Here is a 20688-nt window from a genome sequence, read left to right on the forward strand (position 1 = left end):
TTACAAGTCAATGCTTAATCTAACATTTTGTTGTTGGTGTAAACTTTTAAAAACTGTGGATATGTCTCAAAAAATAGAGAGTGAGAGAGAAATACCTGAGACTGACCTCTCGTCTCCACACACAGGATGCCCCTTCACACCCATATACGAAAGTATGGATATAATATTAGTAATACAGTTTAAGATTCCTCAACCTTGTCAACTCCTCATCGTGGGAGGGAAGTCTCTGACCTTTGCTCAGTAGATCGATCAGTAGCATCCCTTTCTCTAGCTGTGGCAAACAGACATGTCCTGGCCATCGCTGAGCGTTGCCTGAGGAGCTGATCTCATCTCTCTGCAGTGGAGAACCATCAATACAAAATAAGTTAAAAGCCATGGTGTCTGAAGTCGTCACTTATAAACAAGACCAAAACCTTGAAGGAATATTCTTCAGAGAATGTTAAGACCATCGTCTGATGCAATAGTCTTTCACATCATTGACAAATAAGTCTCGTTCTGCACTTAAAAGGCTTTAATAAAGCAGTAAGATTTATCATTTTGTTAAGTCTTGACACTTGAGTAGGCATCATTTTCAATATTCTGAACGAACAGACAGCATGGTGAATGCCCTTAGGGAAAGCATCATGAGATTCAGTTGCCCGCTGAGCAGCCTCTTTTCTCACAGAAAGAAGAACCAAAAGAGAACTCTAGCTCTCAAACTTGGATATTTGGCAAATGGTTCCTTGCAAAAGGACCAAATGGGCCTGTCACTTCAGCATCTGCTAATACTTGTAACTGGTCGCAAAATGTGAGTCATGTGTGACGTGAACATTTTGGAGAATTTTCTCTGCCGCCATGAACTTGATGTCTTCCCAGTCATTAAAAATGTTTTCTGGGTCTAGGGATGCGGCTCAGTTGGTAGACGGCTTGTCTAGCATGCACAAAGCCTTGGCGTCCATCTCCAGCAGCGTGTGAAACTGGGCATGGTAATGCTCACCTGTAACCCCAGCACTTGGGAGCTGGAAGTTGGAAGCTCAGAAGTTCCTGCTCATCCTTATGTACATAATGAGTTCCCAGCCAGCTGGGCCACATGATACTGTGTCTGGGGGGAGGGGAGTTTTTGATGAGAAACGGTGATGTTAGTGAACTGCTCTTTAATTTGGGGAATGTTATCAGAGAGAGTAGCCACAAGGACCTACTTAAGATGCTCTTCCTTTTTCGAACTGTGAGGTTGGATTTTCTTGACACACTTAGCCAAAATAAGATATTATACTCAGTTGAATGTAGAAGTAGAAATGAAATTCTATTTTTTTCTATTAGACATTAAACGGGTCTTAAACAATATGAAACAGGGTCATTATGCTTACTGAGTTTTTGAAAATGTAGTTATTTCTCAAATAATGGCTTATACTTTACATGTATACTTTGTATAGCTATACTCTAGTATGTAATATGTTTGTTATATTCCCAAATGAAGTAATTTTTAAACTTCTCTTTGGATTCCTAGTATGGTAACATTGGCACCTCTACACTCTTTGACTTTCTACATAGAAGAATTAACAAAAAAAATTGTGGCAAGATAGCCATACTCGTGGCAAATTTAAAATGAATTTTTCTATATATGAAATAATGAAATGAAGATGGAGGTAGAAAAAGGCTTCATCCAAATTACAAAAATATTAGAAATAACTTAATTAAAAGTATTCAGAAAATATGGGTAAAGAATTATAAGAGGCTGATGAAGGACAAGTTTCGGAAAAAGAAATAGCAAGAGTCATTTTTGGTGAAGAAAGCAAAGTGACATAAAATAAGTTTCAGAGAGGATAATAAAGCCCGTGCTTAGCTACCATCTTATGGAATAATGATTTATAACAGAAAAAATGATATTCAAAATCATACCGAAGGGAGCTGGAGAGATGGCTCAGCAATTAAGAGCACTTGCTGCTCTCCCAGAGGACATAGGTTCAGTACCCAGCACCCACAGAGTGACTTGCAGCCATCTGCAACTCCAGGTTCAGGAGAATTGATGCCCTCCTTCAATGCGCACTCACGTGGTGTACATACTACATGCAGGCAAAAATCATATATATATATATAAAACAAGGTAAATGAATCTTTAAAACTCATACAGAAATAACATTTCAAGTAATAATTCTAAAGGTAATGAGAAAGCATGACTCTTCTTTTAAATATTGGGGATCGAACCCAGGGCCCTGAATGTGTAATGATATTTTGTTTATGTTTTAATAACTAAAGCTTGCCTGAAGATCAGAGTGCAAAACTAGCCACACTAGTCAGCCACACAGGCCAGGCAGCTGTGGCGCACACCTTTAATTCCAATAGCGACACTGATTAGCCACAGAGGCCGGGTGATGGTGGTGCATGCCTTTAATCCCAGCACTGGAGATGACTATAAACAAGATGAAACAGGAGCTCAGGGCTCAGTCTGCAGTCACCGTGAGGACAGGATGTCCCAGCCTTAGTAGAAGTAATAACTCTGGTGGTTGGCTGCTTGGCTTTTCTGATCTTCAGTTTGAACCCCAAATCTGTCTCTGGTTTTTGTTATTTGTGCTACATGAATGTGTTAGACAAGAGCTCCATTACTGAGCTATGTTCCCAGCCCTTGTTTTATATTTTATTTTGAGACAGGGTCTGACTGAGTTGTCCAAATTGACCCTAAAATTTTAATCTTCCTTCTTCAGCCTCCCAAATAACTGGGTCATTAGGCTTGGCAGCATAATGGTTTCTTTCTTTCCTCCTTCCTTTCTTCCTTCCTTTCTTTCTTCCTTCCTTCCTTCCTTTCTTTTTTTTCTTCTTTTGGTTTTTTGAGACAGGGTATCTTTGTGTCACCCTGGCTGTCCTGGAATTCACTCTGTAGACCAGGCTGGCCTCCAACTCAGAGATCAGCCTGCGTCTGCCTCCCGAGTACTGGGATTAAAGGTGTGCACTACCACTGTCCAGCACATAGTAGATTTTTAATTGTAGAGCACTACCCACTGTAAGAACCTACCATAAATAACTATAAAAGAAGAATGAGAGGAAGGCAGGTGGATGGAGGGGGATAACATACAAAGCCATGAATCTGCAGTGATATTTTGTTTGTGATTTAACAAATAAAGCTTGACTGAAGATCAGAGTGCAGAGCTAAGTCACTTAGAGACCAGGCTGTGGTGTCACAAACCTTTAATCCCAGAACTCGGGAGACAGAGGCAGACGGATCTTTGTTAGTTCAAGGCCACCCTGGGCTACACAAAACTGATCCAGTCTATAAGAGAAACAGAGATCACACAAGGGTGATATAGCTGGGTAGAGAGAATAATATAAAGTCAAAGGAGACAGGAGCTCACTGAAGTCTGAGGAGGCAGTCTGAGGTGCAGTCTGAGGTTCAATCTGAGGACAGGATCACCCCGTTGGTCTGGGGATTTGGAAGAGGTGAAAGGTCTCTCTAGAGGCTGGCTGCACTGATTCTCAGCTTTCTCTGATTCTCTCTGGTTCTCTCGGCTTTCATCCCCTAATAGCTGACTCCGGAATTTTACTAAGAACACTTAAATTAGAATTAGGAACAATTAGAATTCACGCTGCATGAAACAACTATTTTCACACGCTGAGTGACAAGTGGCAAGACTACGGTCCCTGAAAGAAGAGCTGTGAACAGGATGAGCACTCCCCCTGGACTGCCACCAAGGAAGTTTGCGGGACACAATACACATAGGGGGAGGTCAAACAGAGTCCAGCTGTAAAGAAGCATTGTGAGGAAAAGAGAGGGGTGAGATTTCCAGAATTATTTAAACAATTGGCTGAGTTTTGATCTGTGTATTTAGATAAAAAAATTCCTCATATAGCTATAAGCCAAACAGAACCCGAAACTTCTAAATGCTAGGTGTAGGTGGGATAGAGTCCTCTAATGGATATCACCCAGCAGTGGAGCTTCATTATCTTTAAACTACAGGCAACTCTCACTCACCTTACTCAAGCTGAAAATCAGGCTTCCAGATAATCAAACCGATTGTATGTGACTTGTTAGATAAAAGGCATGTCTTTTCTGTTATTGTTATTTTATGTGTATGAGAGTTTTGACTGCATATGTGTTTGTACACCACATGCATGTCTGCTGCCCATGGAGTCCAGGAGAGGTCAGAGCTCCTGAGACAGGGCTTACTGTTGTGAGTCATCATATGGCTGCTATGGAAGAGGAACCAGTACTCTTAAGTGCTGAGTCATCTCTCCATCCCTACAGGCCAATGTTTTTAAAGGAATACAACAGAATCCAGTATTCAACAATGTAACAATCTTTAATGTTCTGGGGTACAAACAAAACTATCAGGCATTCAAGGAAGTGTAGTCCATAAGGAGAAAGAAATAGGAATAAAATGGAAATGACAAAGATGATGAAATAGGAAAGCCTCTAAAACCACTAATAGAAACATGTTTCTGGTTCTCTAGAGCAGCGCTTTTCAACCTTCCTAATGCTGTGACCCTTTAATTTATTATTTCATAACTAATTTTGCTAATGTTATGATTCATAATGTAAATATCTGTATTTTCCAATGGTCTTAGGTGAACCCTGTGACAGGGTCACTTATGCCTTGTAGGTGAATTTATCACCAGGATCATGAGCTCCCCAATAATGACAGAGACTTCTTATTAATGATGAAAGCTCAGCCTAGAGTTTAGGCTAGTTCCTAACCACTTCCTACAACTCAAATTAACCCATTTCTAATCATCTATGAGCTGCCACATGACTGTGGCTGATACCTCTCTTCCTGCATTCTTATTTATTCTCCATCTCTCAACGTCCCCACCTTCTTCCCTGCATCCTTTCTGCCTCGAAAATCCTGCCTAGCTATTGGCCATTTAGCTTTTCATTAAACCAATCTGGGTGAACCATCTTCATCGTGTACAAAAAGATTATTCTGGAGATTATTAAATAGCTCAGCGGTTAAGAATACTGGCTGCTTTTCCAAAGGTTCTGAGTTCAATTCCCAGCAACCACATGGTGGCTCACAATCATCTGTAATGAGATCTGGTGCCCTCTTCTGGCCTGCAGGCATACATGCAGGCAGAACACTGTATATATAATAAATAAATAAATCTTTTTAAAAAAAGATTATTCTACGTTTCCCTCTTTTTGACTAAGTAAAAAAATAAAGGTTTTAACTAACATAGTAAAACTATATATGATAAGAACAATTATCAGGTATTGTCTATATAGAAAGGAAAGATATTAAATAGAACTATATACAATAAGAACAATTATCAAATAAGAATTACATTCACAATGTCCAGCCCATTTGTACTTGGCATATTTGGAGAAAATATTCTATTTATCTTGATGTATTTAAATTTTTATACCTAAACCATTTTTATTATAACTTCTCTTCCCATATTAAAACTGTCTTTTTGACCTCAAAACATTTTTTAAATAAACAATTTAAACTTTTATGTCTCTCAACTTTATAAAGTTTACACCTCTTATATAAGTTTCCTTTCTGAATTTGTCAACAGGGAAAATCATAAAACTATTAACTATATAGTCTTCAATATCCTTCAGAGACCCAAAAAGGATAAAATATTACTTGAGTAAACAGTCACCTCAGGGTTCATTGTAACATTGGGGCATCCATCTTCGACCTACAGGCCTAGAATATCTGACAGAGTTTTCTGCGAAGCAGGAATTTTTGAAGGACTGCCTACACTGTCTTGGCAAAGTTCAACAGTTGTTTTCTTTTGTGTACTACTTGTCCAGTTTGGACAGGCTGTTTACTGTTAGCAGTGGAGGCAAGGGCAGTTTCTTCCCCAAATGAATAACTTTTGCCACAAAGAAAGCAAACTCTTTGATGCCCATTATTCTTTTATGGAGTAGATTGGTGCTGCCATGAGCAGACATGTCTCACCATCATGAAAAGCCCTATGTTATTAAAATATTAAAATACCATATTCTTTTGGTCTCTTGAGTGTTTGAAGACAATCTATTTAAAATATGTCTCTGACTGACCTTGAAAATATACCTAACATGACTATAAGTTTGATTGTTATAGATGACTAACTACTAACCTCTATTTCTTTATTATTCTAAATAGTTTTCAAGGATAGAACTTTTTACCCCTACCAAATCCTCAGAGTGAAGGGGTGATCATGTCCCTACAAATACTCAGACTGCATGCATAGACTGCATCCTTAGACTGCATCCTCAGACTACATTTGACCTCCTGTCTCCTCCTGCCTTATGTTCTTCTCTCCGTCATATCCCTTTCTATCTCCACCTTCCTAAAGCTGGGATTAAAGATGTGTGATTTCCAAGTACTGGTATTAAAGGTATGAGCCATTGCCACTTAGCTCTGTTTCTCTTTTAGACTGAATCAATTTTGTGTAGCCCAGGGTGGCCTTGAACTAACAGATCCATCTGCCTCTGTCTCCCGAGTGCTGAGATTAAAGGTGTGTGCCATTACTGCCTGGGCGCTATGGCTAACTAGTGGCTTAGCTCTGCACTTTGATCTTCAGGCAAGCTTTGTTAGATTACAAACAAAGTATTACTACATGGAAATGTGGTATTCTTAAAATTATTTTTTGTTGTCTGGGGGCAGTGGTATCTTTAGGGGACCCTGAGAAAATTGGGATAATGACCAATTCCTGGAAGAGCTAGGTGTATCATTTGTTGTCCAGTTTCTTTATAATGGGAAAGTTCAAGACTTATCTGAAGTCTGGCTGGAGTAATCTGTGATGCTGGACCCTCTAAGCCAGAATGAAACTGTTCCAGGTGCAGAAATCTGAGGAAACTGCAACAGAGGCATTCTGAGAGGCTGGATCACCTAACCATTCGTTTTCATTTTGGTCCCTTGCTCTGTCTTATAGTTTTTCTAGGTTTATTTCTTTATGTCAGTAGGCAGGATTTTTAGAGGTCTTCTCCAGTCAAATCTGATCTCTATCAACCCTGAGTGAATCCAGAGCCTTTCATTTTCTGTGGAAACAAAAGCATAACGTCTTCTCCAATATAACATATTTTTTGGCTTCCATTTTGAAGTTAAGATATTTAAAAAAGATACTGGTTGTCTTAATTTAGTTGTTTTTATGATCCATTACCTCTCAGAATCTATTGGTTACTCATCACCAATCAAAATATGTAAAGTCAATACAACACCATACAGGATCCAGACTCCCTATGTGTTTTCCATCTCTACATAGCCTGTTCTTTTATCTTTTATTATTATTATTATTATTATTATTATTATTATTACTTTACTTCTCTTTTAAAGATTTTATTTCATTGTTTTAAAACTATTTTATGACTATCTGTACCCTTTTTCTTTTTTATCTTAAGCCTATGTACATTGTTGCACACACTGTCACCTATTTAGAGGTTTTTTTTTCATTTTAACCTGTTTTACTGTGTGTCTAACCTTTTCTGTCTGCATGAGCAAAACTTAAGCCATACTCAGCTTAGTTCATGGCACACTAGCAGCTCAAGCTCACAGACAGTGGCTAGGAGATGCATCACTGTACCTGCGTGAGAAACTACGGGATTAGGAATCCATGTTTGGCTCTGTTGTTGTGCCTTTGGAACATTCTTTTAAGCTTTCTCAGGTTGAAGCTTCTGAAAAGCAGAGGACAGGGTCAACAAGACAAGATGGCAGCCTACAGAATGGGGAAGATATTAACCAACCCCACATCGGATAAAGGGCTGCTCTCCAAAATATACAAAGAACTCAAGAAATTTGTCATCAAAAGAACAAATAATCCATTATAAAATGGGATACAGACCTGAACTCTCAACAGAGGAATCTAAAATGACTGAAAGACACTTAAGGAAATGCTCAATGCTCAACATCCTTAGTCATTAGAGAAATGCAAACCAAAACAATTCTGAGAGTCCATCTTACACCTGTAAGAACAGCCAAGAACAAGAACACTGATGACAACTTATGCTGGAGAAGATGTGGGGTAAAAGGAACACTCCCGCATTGCTGGTGGGAGTGCAAACTGATATAGCTGCTTTGGATTTCAGTATGGTGATTTCTCAGAAAATCAGGAAACAACTTACCTCAAGACCCAGCAATACCACATTTGTGTATATACCCAAAGGATGCTCAATCATACCACAAGGACTGTGCTCAACTATGTTCATAGCAGCATTGTTTGCCATAGCCAGAACTTGGAAACAACCTAAATCCCCTTGACTGAAGAATGAATAAGGAAAATGTGGTACATTTACACTATGGAGTACTACACAGCAGAAAAAAATAATGGCATCTTGAAATTTGCAGGCAAATGGATGGATCTAGAAAACATCATACTGAGTGAGGTAACTCAGACTCAGAAAAGCAAATATTATATGTTATCACTCATAAGTGGCTTTTAGACGTAAAACAAAAGCAAAAACAAACTAACAACAACAAGAAAAAACCAGTCACAATTCACAATCCCAGAGAATCTAGACCACCAAGAGGACCTTAAGAGAGACATACATGGATCTAATATCCATGGGAAGTAGAAAAAGACAAGAACTCCTAAGTAAATTGAGAGCATGGAGACCATGGGCAAGTATAGAAGGGGAGAGGAGAGGAAAGGTGGGGAGCTGAGAAAAATATATAGCTTAATAAAAACAATTTTTAAAAAAGCTTTCTCAGGTCTTATGCGGATATACATGTCCCCACGTTTGATGTCATTTGTGGACAGATTTTTCTTCAGGACCATTGGCTCCCCAATAATGACACAGAGACTTTTTAATGAAAGCTTGGCCTATAGTTTAGGTTAGTTCTTACCTAGCTCTTATAACTTAAATTAACCCATTTCTATCCATCTATGTGCTGCCATGTGACTTGTGGCTTTTACCTCTCCTCCTGTATGGCTTGCTTCTTCTCTGTCTCCCAATATCCTCACCTTCTTCTTCCCAGTGTCCTCTCCGCCCCAAGAAATCCTGCCGAGCTATTGGCCATTTAGTTTTTTATTAAACTAATCTGAGTGGCACATCTTTACGGTGTACAAAAAGATTGTTCCACAACAGCTCCCAGAAGGGGTGGCAACCCACAGGTTAGGAATGACTCACAGCTCTAGAATGGAGAGGATGCAGTCTCTGTGTGATGAGCACTAAATGTCATGTATGCTTAATGTGAATAGACACAGGCATAATGGAGAAAGACTCCAAAAATGGGTTCAATTATTATACTTCAATTAAAATCTTTAAAATGTTAAAATGAATCTTTGAAACCATAGGAAAGTGAGAGAAAAGCAAATGTAGCACAGATGTAGCACAGCATATATGAGGTGAAATGATCCTGAATGTGCTGTTAACAATACTAGAAGCGTAGCAGGAGAAAATACTATTCAGTTTTAAGACGGAGTGGCACAAATGATCCTGAACTAGAACTGTTGTTTTCATTTATCTTGTTCTATTTATGAATAAAAACTTGGGAGTCAGATGTTGAGGTGAAAACCAGCTAGATCAGAAAAGCTGAGAAGCAATCAGTCGGCCTTCCTTTTCAACTAGAGACCCAGCAAGAGAGCATCTCTCCACGCATCCCGAACTAAAAAGGCTCTAAGTCGCTCTCTACTCCTTCCTGTGAGTCTCTGTCTCTGTCTTCCCAGGTCCTCTGTACTCTCTCTGGCTCATTCTTGTCAACTACTTGCTGGTTCCACCCCGATCCAAGGTTAATTTTATTAACACAGTCTCGGAGTTGCACAGTGCAATCAAATATCCTACAACAGGAAATCAAAACTGCAAACAGTAAATATGAGAGCATCACTGACCAGTTAGACAAGATCAAGTGTCTAACTTATCTGTAATAGGAGTCCCATTAGAGACATAGGTAGTGGGAGATTTTAAGAAATATGTCCAGTTTTTTCCAGATGTGATGAAAATTAGAAGAAACATGGACCCAAGAAACTTATGAACGCCAGTAGGAAACTCCATTAAGGCACATGGTAATTAACTTTGTGAGAAGCAGTGGTGAAGAGAGCATTCAATGAAGCCTGCTAAAAGTCATCACATAAACAAAGAAGGAACAAAGAATGACAGCAGACTTCCTCTCAGTATGCAAGACACAAGACAAAGGGGTGACATTGTCAGAGTGGTAAAGGAAAGACCCTGCCATCCTAGAGTTTTATTCTCAGCGAAGCACCTATCGAAAGGAAGGTGAAGCAAGGAGCTCCTTCTGCAGAGGGAAGTTGAAGGAATTCATTACCATCAAACCTGCGCTGTGCGAAATGCTGAGGACTGTCCTTTGAACAAAAGAGAAATCATGAAAAAGTAAGAGCACAAAAAAATTGCCAGAGATACAGATAGACTGGAGAGATGGCTCAGCGGTTAAGAGCACTGACTGTTCTTCCGAAAGGACCAGGGTTCAATTCCACAGACACAGATGAACAGAAATAAAGCTTTACATTTTTTTTATTTCATTAACAGTTAATTTGCTACTTACATCAATGATTGTGTTGAGTGAGCAAGGCACTGGGGTGAAATCCTACAAACTCTGCATGCAGAAGCGACGAGGATCTTGAGTTCAGCCTCGTAGGAGAAAGAAAGAGAGAGAGAGAGAGAAGGAAAGGAAGGAAGGAAGGAAGGAAGGAAGGAAGGAAGGAAGGAAGGAAGGAAGGAAAGAAGGAAGACTGATCAAAAATGCAAATCGCCTAAACAGAGCACTAAGCTGAACTTACGAAAGGAAACTGTCTGATACAGTCTGCAAGAACCCTGTCTAGAACACAAAGAAATGTATCAAAGATTAATGGCACAAAGATATGTAAATAAGGTCAAAGTTGAGGACAAAAGACACCTCGTGAAACCATTAATGCAAATTTAGAATGGTTATATTAACCTCAGCAAGGTGGCCAATGCCTCTGTCCCCTGAAACACATGCTCTCAGTCGGTCAACCGTCCCATTTTCTCTAACAGCCCTATTGATCAGCCATAGAGCTGCATCTCCTTCTAGCTGTTTGCAGACACATGTCCAAACACAATGGAAAATTTTTGTGCTCTAAGTACCAGAGAGAGAAGATTTGGTTACAGGGATTTCTACTTTCCTAGACTTTTCCCAGGATTCATGTGCCAGGTACTGATGTCACGTGCCTTCACGGCACTGGTGGCAAGTCCATCTAAGGGAGACTCTGATGAGAACTCTGTTCTGCAGCAGCCACAGGCCTTGGCATTTTGTCCGTGGCAAGCACAGGACCAAACAGAAATTCTTCCCAGATTTCATCTCATTGCCGAGACTGAGTGGTCGGGGGGCAAGTCTGTTTCCCTTGGGAGAGTAAAGATGGCGTGGCTACCCTGGAAGCCAGGAAGTGCAAAGCCAGCAAGACAATCACCATTGCCAGTGGTGGACAACTCGGAGACTTTTGCCTTATCTACATTTCACCACCAGAACGTCCCGTCCATAGCTCAGGAACATGTGTTAAGGAATGTTTTGTTTTTGTTTTCCTTTTTTGTTGTGGGAGTAACTTCCACTGCCTCAACCAATAGTCGCTGAAATACGAGCCCACAGTGCAGCGGGGAGCGACTTCTACTCCGTCAGCCAATAGCTGCTGAGCTGCTGAAATACCACCACTGGGGCGTGGTATATTTCTCTTTTAAAAAGAGAAGCAGATCCGGATCAGGCCCTCTTGGTTCTGGCTCTTGGTTCCGGTGCTTGCTCCTGGCTCCTGCTCCCGGCTCCTGCAACTAGGCTCCCTTCCTGACGGTTTATGGTGTATGTAAGTTTTACCCCCCAAAATAAATAACCCCTTAAAACATAACTGGTGTGGGATTGATTCGCCGATACTTTTTGTTTTCTCAAAAACATTAAAAGCTTTAATGAAACTGAAGAATTAAAATCATGCCATGTCTGTTCTTTAACAACAATGAAATTAGCATAAAAGTCACAGAAAATATCTGTAAAAATACCCAAATATCTGGAAATTTAAGCAATAACCCTCTAAAAATCCCAGAGAGTCAAAAAAGAAATAGCAATGGAAGCAGTTATAGACTTACAGTCCCCGCATGCAGAGGTGAGGCTGAGGCAGGAGGATCTCAAGTTCAGGAGACGTCTGAGTGGCTCAGCCAACTTCTGCATTCAAAAGTAGAAAAAATGGAAATGAGGGGGTAGGGAAGGAGAGAGACAAAAAAGAGGGGGAGAAGGAGAGGTCATTTCAAACTGGTTAAATCTGGAAACAAAGCTTAAACTCGGCAGGAGGAAGAGAGAAATTTCCAGGCCCTGAAAATCTCACTGACAAGTTACCAAACGTTCATGAGAGTACGGATACTGCTTTTCCATGGTTCCTCACAGGAAGCTGAAGAAGGGACACTTCCAGACTCTCTTTTTAAGGTGAGTATTCCCGATGCAAGCCAAACAAAGGCGGTCCAGTAAAAGAAAACCGCGGTTCAACATCTCATGAGCTTACACTCTGTCAGCTGCACACTGGGTAGGGCCGCACAGGATCCGCTTTGGCTTGTAGTGGTAAGTCAGCAGAAATGAGTTGAGACTGAGTCTAGAGAGCTCAGACCTAAGCGCTGGGCTGAAGTCCGGATGTTGTGTTTGAAATGAACAGGCAGGAGCCACCTGTTACCTTTTGTTGAGTCTGAGGAAGCGCAGTTATGAACCGGAAGAGCCCGAAAAGTGGTAGGGTAAAAAGCAGGTCCCATGACCAGCAGGTGGCACCAAAACCAGAACCAACAATTACGTGACCTTGCCCTTGGCTGATACAGGAAGTATGGCTAACTAGGGCTTGAAATTAGGTGATTGGCCATAGTGCTATTATGAAATCCAGAACTGGCTACAGTATCACCAGCAGGCAGGGCCTTACACTGAAATGACTTCATTTTTCTGCATTTCAGTTTCTTCATCTGTACTATAGGGAACCATAGATAGAATTACTGTGCTGATTAAAAGAGATACTGTGAGCCAGGCAAGGTGGTGCACACCTTTAATGCCAACACTCGAGATAGAGGCAGGCAGAGCTTTGTGAGTTTAAGGCCAGCCTGGCTCACCTAGAGAGTTCCAGGACAGCCAGAGCTACATAGTGAGACTCTGTCTTGAAAAACAAAAACAAAACAAAACAACAACAAAGTTCTTCATATAAAAGGATAAACCAGGGTTGGGCAGACAGTAACCATCCTGTAATTTTGCATATCGGGGCAGCCATTTTTCTGTTTTCCAGTTCAACTCTGCATTCTTGTATTCTTCCAACAAACATTTATTTAGTAGTTTTGCTAGAGGCTGCACTTGTTTGCATTTTGCTACTGTGGTCTATCTTTTTAACTCTCTTAGAAACGGCCAGTGTCAACCCCTCAACCGCTCTTAGCTTACCCTCTTCCCTGTTTTACTTTTGCTCCATAAGCATTCCAGTTAAGCAAAGTTCAAGAGTTCAAAGAAGGGCCAGAGAGTTATCATTTATATCAAAGAAATAACATTGACTTAGATGCTATACCAAATTTTGGCCTGCCAACAGTGATCTAGGAAAACACAGAAGAGTGAATGAGAGAGGAGTGGCTTTTTCACTGACGAAGGTACAAGTCTCAAAATTTGCAGAAGATATACTTATGAGAGCAATTCTGAAAGAAGCGTAGGAGACAAAACCGTGTCAAAATGCATAAATGCTCTCTAAACACTAAATCATAGTACGTTATTAAAAGTAATGGGCTTTTTACTTTGATTGCTGATGATTTTCATAATTAAACATATTTGCAGGGTTGGTGAGGAGGCTCAGCAAATTAAAATGCTGGCAGCACAAGCCTGACGGTGTGACTTCAGTCTGTAGTCCCCACAAAATGTCACGTGTGATAGCTTGTGTCTGTAGTCCCCGCACGACGTGACTTCAGTCTGTAGTCCCCACAAAACGTCACGTGTGATAGCTTGTGTCTGTAGTCCCCGCGCTTCTATAGTGAGATAGGAGGTAGAGGCAGGAGAATCAACAACAAGCTGGAAGGTCACCTAGCCCAGAATTCAGAGTGGCAGAAACAATAAAATTCCTGTCTCAATGAAGTGGAAGGAGAACTGACCCCCAAAGTTGTCTTCTGGCCTCCGCGTGTGCATACACACTCATGTGGAGACACATACACATGCAAACACCACAAATAAGAAATAAAAATAATTTTACATATCTTTATATAATAATTTCCTACTAATGAACTCCAAAATTTCAGTCTCAAGATGCTTGAACAATCTAAGGGGCAGAAATTATGTATTATTTCAAGTTTAAATTCCATTTTAGTCCGTTGGGTTAGGGAATTATCCAAGATTTATTAATAGGTATAGTGGTTGGTAGGTTTAGATTTACATTTCTAAGTGCTTCATCTTCCACAGGGGAAAATATTCATGACGACCAGAGGTTCTCAGGCCTGGCTGTTCACTAAAGTTAACTCGAAAGATATGAAAACTACTTATTCCCAGGCCTAACGGCCACCCTTTACATGGAAAGCCCAGCCATCAGTCGTTTCAAAAGCTTCCTGGGATAGCCAAAACAATCCCATACAATAAAAGTACTTCCGGAGGCATTATCATCCCTGACTTCAAACTCTATTACAGAGCTACAGTAATGAAAATGTGGCACAAACACAGAGATGTTGACCAATGGAATCGAATCAAAGACCCAGATATTAATCCACAAACCTATGAACACCTGATTTTCGACAAAGGAGCTAAAACAATACAATGGAAGAAAGAAAGCATCTTTAACAAATTGTGCTGGCATAACTGAATGTCAACCTGTAGAAGAATGAAAATAGATCCATATCTGTCACCATGCACAAAACTCAAGTCCAAATGGATTAAAGACCTCAATATTAATCTGACCACACTGAACCTGATAGAAGAGAAAGTGGGAAATAGTCTACAAGACATGGGCACAGGAGACCGCTTCCTAGGTAGAACCCCAGTAGCACAGACAATAAGAGCAACAATGAATAAATGGGACCTCCTGAAACTGAGAAGCTTCTGTAAAGCAAAGGACACTGTCATTAAGACAAAAAGGCAACCTACTGATTGGTAGAAGATCTTCACCAATCCCTCATCAGACAAAGGTCTGATCTCCAAAATATACAAAGAACTCAAGAAACTAGACACTAGAACTCTAATTAACTCAATTAAAAAATGGGGTACTGAACTGAACAGAGAATTCTCAACAGAAGAAGTTCGAATGGCCAAAAGACACTTAAGGTCATGCTCAACCTCCTTAGCGATCAGGGAAATGAAAATCAAAACAACTTTGAGATACCATCTTACACCTGTCAGAATAGCTAAAATCAAAAACACCAATGAAAGCCTATGCTGGAGAGGATGTGGAGTAAGGGGAACACTCATCCATCGTTGGTGGGAATGCAAACTTGTGCAGCCACTTTGGAAATCAGTGTGGCGGTTTCTCAGGAAACTGGGAGTCAACCTACCTCAGGACTCAGCAATTCCACTCTTGGGAATATACCCAAGAGATGCCCTATCATACTACAAAAGCATTTGTTCAACTATGTTCATAGCAGCACTATTTTTAATAGCCAGAACCTGGAAACAATCTAGGTACCCCTCAATAGAAGAATGGTTAAAGAAGGTGTGGAACATATACACATTGGAGTTTTACTCAGTGGTAAAAAAACAATGACATCTTGAATTTTGCATGCAAATGGATGAAAATAGAAAACGCTTTACTGAGTGAGGTAACCCAGACCCAAAAAGAGGAATATGGTATGTACTCACTCATAAGTGGATTCTAGCCATAATTAAAGGACATTGAGCCTATAATTCGCGATCCTAGAGAAGCTAAATTAGAAGGTGAACCCAAAGAAAATCATATAGTTATCCTCCTGGATATTGGAAGTAGACAAGATTGCCAGGCAAAACTTGGGTGCATGGGGTTGTGGGGAGGTGAATGTTAAGGGGAGATGGGTAGAGAGAAGGGAGAAGTGGAGGATTCGGGAAAGCTTGGTGAATGGGATGGGTGGAATGGAGGAAGGGTGGATATGGGATCAGGGAAGTAAATATCATAATTAAGGGAGCCATTTTAGGGTTTGCAAGAGACTTGACTCTAGAGGGGTTCCCAGGTCCAAGGAGAGGTCCCCAGATTGTTCCTTGGACAGCAGAGGAGAGGGTGCCTGAACTGGCCTTGTCCCATAGCCACACTGATGAATATCTTGCATATCACCTAGAACCTTCATCTGGCAATGGATGGAGATAGAGTCAGAGACTCACATTGGAGCACTGGACTTAGCTCCCAAGGTCCAAATGAGGAGCAGAAGGAAGGAGAACATGAGCAAGGAAGTCAGGACCACGAGGGGTGTGTCCACCCACTAAGACACTGGGACGGATCTAATGGGAGCTCACCAAGGCCAGTTGGACTGGGATTGATGGAGCATGTGATCAAACTGGACACTCTGAATGTGGCTGGCAATGAAGGCTGACTGAGAAGCCAAGGACAATGGCACTGGGTTTTGATTCTACTGCATGGACTGACTTGGTGGGAGCCTGGTTTGTTTGGATGCTCACCTTTATAGACCTGGATGGAGGGGGGAGGGCCTTGGACTTCCCATGGGGCAGGGAACCCTGACTGCTCTTAGGACTAGAGAAGGAGGGGGAGGGGAGGAGGGGAGGGAAAAGGGAGGTGGGGAGGAGGTGGAAATTTTTGATAAATAAATAAATGGAAAAATAAAAATAAAATAAAATAACTTTAAAATAAAAAAGAATTCCATTTCAATAAAGATATTTTTAAAAAGAAGCTTCCTGGGGTTTCTGTGGTGCACATCCAAGGGTTGAGAATCACTCGTAGAGAATTAAAGGTTGGTTGTGCTGAATGTCACACAGGTACTCAGTGTACTGCCGAAGCTCAGCCTCTGTCCCGCGGTGGCTGAGTGTCTGCTCTGTGTAACCCGCAGCACTAAATGTCAAATGTCACACTGTCCTTTTAGTGCGGCTCTCGTATTTGTACTTGCCTGGCTGTGGATAATAGAATAGCTTGTTTTATAGCTATTTTTGTTTGTTTGGGTTTTTCCTATATGAGATTTGGTCTTGCTATGTAGCTAGTTTCAGCCTTGAAATCCTCCTTTCTCCTTCTTAGTCCAGGAATTACAGGCTTGCGACACCATGGTTTCTGACTTGCAATATTCTGTGCTTATTTAAGCTCTCTTAAAGAATGTACCTTTTAGGGGGGGTTGGAGAGATGGTTCAGCAGTTAACAGCACTTGCTGTTCAATTGTGAGGACCAGAGTTCAGCCCTCAGCATCCACGGTCAGGCTGCTCATGAGTGCTTCTAACTCCAGCTCCAAGGGATCATGCATCCTCTTCTAGTCTCTGTGGGACACACACATGTCAATGTATGCACACAGATATATACACATGCATAAATTAGTATTTTTTTTTAAAAAAGAATATTTCTTTCTTGGATGCAAAAAAATCTCCTTGGGGAGTCTCTAGTGACTGTCATTTGCTATTGCTTTAACTGTGAACGGACAGTTTGACCTTGGGATGACCCTGCCCCTCACCTTTCCCACCTTCTCACGTGATGTACCTCTCCCTTGTGAATACCACATCTACTCTCTCTCCTTTTCCTCATAGCTCGCACTAGCCTTTTCTTTGTGGCACTCCATCTACCATTTGTCCTCATTGTTTCTAGGGTTCTGTCACCCCAAATAATACTTGAGCAACTTTCCAGTTCTTCCTCATGGTTCATCCCTGAACTTTGACCCCTTTCCACTTCCTGCTCCTCGTCCCTTCATCTCACCATCCCCTCTCTTCTTCATTCCCTAGATGGGAGTGGCTTTGCTGAGAAGACGCCGCTGCCCTCTGTACGAGCTTGCTGTGACTGTTATAAAGCACCGTCACCAAAAGGGACTTACGGAAAATGAGTTTAGTGTCACTTACAGTTCCAGAAGGAGGGCGCCACGCCCGGCAGCAGGCAGCTGGAGCAGAAACTGAAAGATCACATCTTCAACCACAAACAGAAAGCAGAAAGCACAAATTGGACGTGGGGTGAGGCTATTATCCTCATAAAGCCTGAGCCCAGGGATGTACTGCCTCCAGCAAAAATGCACCACCTCCCCAAGCAGTGCCACAAGCAGGGTACTGAGGTTTCAAATACCTGACCCTATGGGGACATTTGTCATTCAAAGCACCATACCCACAAAAGACGGATAGGGTGCTGAGGGGCATAATTTCTGGCCTGTGTTGAGTGGCATGGCTGAGGGAGACCTGGATCACTTGTGGCTAGAAGATTAATTGTCCCACAATAGCAAACAGAGTAGCAGATTAATACACTAAAGATAATAAGAGCCATTGTCAAAATATCAAGTAAAAGAGTTAAGCCAAGAACAACCGCAAGTTCCTGGATCCATCCAAAAAATAGGTCAGGGTCAAGGAAAGATAAAGAGAAACACAGGCAACACAACACAGCAATCAAGTCTATCAGTAACATAGACGTATGTATTATTATAGCTACCTAGTTTTATCAGCATGACATACTGCTTTCGGTAGGTTGATTGGTTTACTTGCTTGTTTTTTATTTGATTTGGTTTGTTTTTTGTGTGTATATTTCTTCGGTTGGTTTGTTGGTTGGTTGTTTTGTCTCTGTTTTGTTTTGTGGAGTCTGCATATGTTTTTCAGGTACTGAGGAATTAAACCCAGGGTCTTACACATGCTAGGCAAACATGTATGACTGAACCATAAAGTCAAGTCCTGTTTATCTTAAATATTCATATCTACTTGTTTATTCTGCTTCTCAAGAGACCCTTTTCATGAATGCCACTGAGTCAGGAAACTTGCAATAGTGCTACAGTCCTTACAGCACGGTAGACTTACAAATTACTGTTAAATGTGGTGTTTATGAATGTGGCTAGGATGAAAGCGCCTGCTGCTATAGAAGGTAATGCCAGGTTTTGCAAGGGATGGAATGCACCATAAAGAAGTATTGACTCAGAAAGGTAGAGCAAGAGGTAGGTCAAGGACAAATATAAAAGACTGTGAGCGGAAGTCAGAGCCTGTGCCTACAGGATGGCAACTGGAAGGATGAAGTGGGCACAGAGCCATAGGAAAGAGGGCATCAATCAAAGCCAATAGGACCAGAAAGCCTTTCATGAGACAAAGTGAAATCATGAAATAAACATTTTGTATTGCAGTCAGTACAAAATATCAGAGGAAGAGTCAATTTACAACGAGCTTGGAACATATGTACTAGGAGTAAATGGCCAGTTTAGAGCTAAAGGTCAGGTAATCTTCAATATGTCCCTCCTGTCAGACAGGATAAATCCAGCTGTCCATCTGGACTTTCATATCAGAAGGCAGATAAGTTAATTCTTTAAGAAGTATGTGAGTTACCCTAAGAGCATCTCCCATTTATGTTCGTCCTACCGGACTACACTTGGCCTTGTGAGCGATATCAACTTGACTCATTATTTACTTGAAGACACACTTGAGATTGTTGACGTGAGCCCTTAACCATGTGACAAAAGACAGGTGCTAAATTTGGGGGGTGGAATAGCATATATAGGAAGCAACCCCTGAGAAGTAAGAACTGTGAACTTTGTATCTTAGACTTTGACACAGACAGCCACAAAACAGGAGAGGGGGAGTAGGGAGCCTCCAAAGAGATCCTGCTCACCTTGCTAGTCAGCATGCGCTGGCCATGGCCTTGCATTGTCTCTTATGCTGCTACAGGGAATCCTGGAGATGATCCTGGGAAACCTGGCCTCCTACAACTTCTTGAACGGTAGCTGTGTTCACAGAATTTCTGGGTGTTGTCAGGAAGATGTGCTAGAAAAGCCATCAATACCACCACAAAAAGGAATAGTCCAGAGGGAGGGATGCAGAGAGCTGATATCTGTAAATACAGTGGTCGTTGGTGCATTCCTTACCTTCTCACCTGGGTCATCATGAAGGTATCCGAAAGCACGCCAGTTGCCTGGTCTCGTCAGAAATTGCCCTGCCTTCCTCTAGGAGAACTGTGTTGCAGAATATCTACATTCTGGGTGACAGGAACTTCAGACTGTTCTAGAAAAGCCGGTCCTGAAGACAGCACTTCAGATCAGGCTGAGTTGTATTTTTTTTTTTTTAAGCACAACCTTGCTCTTCCCTTTTTGAAGGAAGGGTGCAGAATCCACTCAGAGGCGGACACCCTTCTCTATACTTCTTGGCTTCCCTTTGAAGTCACTGAAGGAAACAATCTATCAGCATGTCTTCCTTGGCCTTGTTACAACCGTCTGATACTACTACAAAGTAGTAACTTCACCCCCGGAACCTGCAGAGACATGGTAATTAAGTAACCTGCCCAGTAACACAGGCAAGGGCAGAGGACCCAGAGTTTGAACTCTGGTCAATCTTTTCCCATAGCTATAATTTTATTAACTAAGTTAATAGCACCTCAATGCACAGATCGAGAATAGCATTAAGGGACAAAAAAGCAGTCCTGGCCACTGAATAATAGTTGAGCCTTGGATTTTTAAGATTAACTTCATTTATTTAAGATATGTATTATTTATTTAAGATAATAAATAAAAGAAAATATGAGTACAAATTAGGAGCACACGGTGGTCTGGAAGGATCGGGAGCCCAGCTCTGCTTAAAAATCTCTATAAGGCCAGGGTGCAGTTTGAGTACTCAGATCCCCTTGATGGCATGTGGTGATTTAAATGAGAAATGTCGCCACAGGCACAGCATTTGAACACTTGGTCCCCAGCGAAAGGCACTAGTTAGGTAGACTTAGAAAGTACGGATTTGCTGGAGGAAGTGTGTCACGGTTTTGAGAGGATGATTATAATCTTGCTCTCCT

The 20688-nt window shown here is 41.3% G+C and overlaps 1 long non-coding RNA gene across 1 annotated transcript; it reads right to left on the reverse strand.

Annotated features, from left to right (window-relative positions):
* Positions 1-11576: 11576 nt before the first annotated feature.
* LOC146891929 (uncharacterized) lies at positions 11577-20291 on the reverse strand. The gene is made up of 4 exons (XR_015005035.2): positions 19522-20291; positions 17790-17853; positions 17068-17219; positions 11577-13822 (listed from the first exon to the last, which is right to left on the reverse strand). It is a non-coding gene; the product is annotated as an uncharacterized LOC146891929 (long non-coding RNA).
* Between the last annotated feature and the right edge of the window lie 397 nt (positions 20292-20688).

This window comes from Myodes glareolus, chromosome 14, assembly GCF_982192425.1.
Source record: "Myodes glareolus chromosome 14, mMyoGla1.1, whole genome shotgun sequence".
Classification (NCBI taxonomy): domain Eukaryota; kingdom Metazoa; phylum Chordata; class Mammalia; order Rodentia; family Cricetidae; genus Myodes; species Myodes glareolus.